Genomic DNA, 3,203 nt, shown 5'->3' with positions numbered 1-3,203 from the left:
TGTTTGTTAGTATGAGGTCCAGCAGCACACCTCTCCTTGTTGGCTCCTCCACCACCTGTGCCAAGAAGTTGTCACCAATGCTCTGCAGGAACCTCCAGGACTGTATAGCAGTTCATAGGAACTTTTTGACCTGCCAAGGGTCCCAGCCCTACCAGGCACCAATTGAAGCTTGCCCACTCATGCAGGTGTAGGTGAGGATCTACTCCCAGCACATCCAGTGATTTGGGATACCTCTGTTTTGTAAGGAACAGACACAAGATGCTTTAGAAAGTCTCAGTCTCTGGATTGACTGGAGTTCCTTCCTTGGGCAACATTGGAAGTTGTCTAAAGATTAGGCATCCAGAAAGGACAGCAGAGATCAGTCACTTCTTTTGAGGGCACTGGTAGCAGATTGATGAGGGCTGAACCCAGAGTTTCAGAAGATAACAACAGCCCCAGCACTGCACACCTTGGGGAGGCAGCCTCAACCCCATGACATCAGCCTCTTGCCATATTTTCCACCGAGGACCAGGATCTATAGCCGCTTAGTCCAAATACCCTTCAGGGTTATCATGGTATTCCTTTTTGCAACTAAATCTTCAAAGCAGTGCCTGCCCTTCCTCCTATTCTTCCTTCCTACTAATTAATTTTTAGAGAAACTTATGGTGTTAGCAATTTTGACCAGGCCTGGTTATTTTGTTGAGGCTTGTCTACAGTCAAAATCTGCAAAGCCTTAGTACCACCGTTGCAAGCTTACTCTGGTGCTTGGGGAATTAGCTGAACGGCCAGCTCTCTGAATAATATGGCAACGTCCTTTTCTGTTTCATTACAGCTTCCAGACGTCTTCCAGCTGAAAGCACTATCAGCACAAGGCTTTGGTAGCATTACAGTCTAAGGCATATTACTGGCTTGTCACGTAGGCCATACGCAACATGTAATACTGGTGGCTGACTGACCATTCAACCCCAATGCCTTTCATCAGCATTAGAAGCTGGGACTGTCACACTAATTTAAGGATATGACTTATTTTTCAAGTCTTTTGGAACGACCAAGTCGTATCCTACTGCCCTACACAGGATCACTCTTGCAAAGTATACTCTTCATTTTTGCAGAGACAGAAAGATTATCACTGCAAAACAGGTTATTTATAGGCTACGTAATCCACCAGCGTACCATGTGGCCCTGCAAAGCTCCTGCGTAAACACACCAGCAGACAAAGTCCACTTTGAACAGCTACCAGTAAGAAACTGGGAGTCAAGGTGAGTCAGAGCTAGTATTAGTTATGTAAACACTTGCTACGACTGCAGGTGCTTTCTCTGCAAGACCTCACCAACAATGCAAGAAGGGGAAATCATGAATTTCCACCTTTAAAACTAGGAAAAGAGCAAATCCAACAGTAACATTTTTTTCTGCAAAGCAAAATAGCACACTCCTGACACACAAGATGCCTTTGCTTTCTTAGGTGAATTTGAACCACTGAAACAACTCCAGTATTTTCTTTCCAGCCTACCACATTTATCCTTTGCAGCAAGGGTAGTTCAGAACTATGCAGTGCAGTAACAAGGCAAAGTAATAACACCTAGATCTATCATTCATTATGATTACAGGACTTTGTCACAACTGGATCACATTATATCAATGGAAGCTATAAATTACCTCTGATTTTACTCATCACAAAAAGAGCTTGCCCAATCAAGGAAAGCTATTGAGCTGGAAAAATGCTCTCAAGCCACACAAGTGTCTTCCAAGAACATATCTCACCTCCCTTGGCAGCATTCACATGAAAGAGCAGGCCTGGGTGATATGGCACAGTAATGAAAGCCTGCTACAACATACTACACAACAGAAAGTGGAAGTGTTTGAAGGAAGAGGGTTTAAGTTACACTGGAAAAAAAGGCCTCTCTAATCACAATCACTTTAGACAACACTTAATATTATGGGTCATTACGCCATGGGTTTACACCCTATGTATGCTTTAGTGAGCAAACTCCACCTCAGAAGGCTGTTCCACCTGCCACATACCAATGCCCCCTATCACTAAACCCCTACAGCTAAAGAAAATTAGTATTTAAAAGCAAACAAGACACCTGAAAACCTCAGAAGACTCTCCTACCCACATTATCCTAGCCAGCAGCAGGGACTACACTTACTAGGTAGCCTAGGGCTGAGCTTAAATAGCACTGCAGTGCAGAGGGTGTGGGTGGGGGCTCCAGCTGAGGCCACTCTGGGCAATTAGGGCCCCCAGGCGCACTGACAGTCATGAAGACCCATCGGTGGGTTTTTTTTGCTTAAAAGGCAGGGCTGCAAGAGGCCATGCCTGCTTAAAAGCTTCCCACTGGGATGTTAGTCCTTCCTCAGTGACACTGTGCATTTGGGTATAGCTTTGTGTAAAGCACTCCCCAGCATGTCTCTCTTCTCCTGACACCTGTGCAGCTGCGTGTGGCATCCTGTTCTCCCTTGAACATCTGGCGAAGCCACGCTGAGGTTGGGCATGGACCTGGGCTGGGTGCATGAGGGAAGCCGAGTGTGCTGAGCCTTTGTGCTCACCTTCTCACTGTTGCGACGGTCAGGTATTGTAAGCATCCGCACTGCAGTTTTTGGTATCACCACCAAAAGGCAGAGGAGTCAGAAACTACACCTCCTCTTCCTTGGCGCTTTAAAATGCAGCATTCAAAACTGAAAGGTGTTTTCCCTATGCTGCATAAATCTTAATGTGTGCCACAATAAAAAACAAAACAAAACATGAACCTAAATGGCTGATGCTGTGTGTCTTGAAAAGCCATTTGAACCAGCACCTGATGGGTATAAAATGCCCCCTCTCGCTGAGCTGTGGTGGGTAAGACCTTCAGTTTATTCCTCACCACTGGCTGCAGACATTTCTCCTCTTTATATTTTTTTCATTTCTCTTGCCCATCTCCTTTCACTGTGCTTTTTTTGGCATCCCCTTTCCCAGTCCCATGTAAAAATCCCTCCCTTACGTAATGGTACTTTTAACCAGGCCTGGAGGCAGCTCCCCTATTGCAGCAAAACCAGCCAACCATTCACTGCAGAGGTCTGGGCAGGTCAAGGTTGTCTCCTCATGTTCAGCCTTGGGACGCCGTTGACATGCCGCCCAACTGCTCAGCTGAGAACGGTTAATAAAGATAATGCCAGTAGGTGGTGTCCAAGAATAGTTTCTGGCTTCAGTAATGCCAGAGAAACCTGTGCTACACCAAGGGCTTCCT

The sequence above is a fragment of the Apteryx rowi genome, unplaced genomic scaffold, assembly GCF_003343035.1.
Source record: "Apteryx rowi isolate R43461 unplaced genomic scaffold, aptRow1 scaffold_53, whole genome shotgun sequence".
Taxonomy (NCBI): domain Eukaryota; kingdom Metazoa; phylum Chordata; class Aves; order Apterygiformes; family Apterygidae; genus Apteryx; species Apteryx rowi.
The sequence above is the reverse complement of the archived record's forward strand: the minus strand, read 5'-3'. Positions refer to the sequence as shown.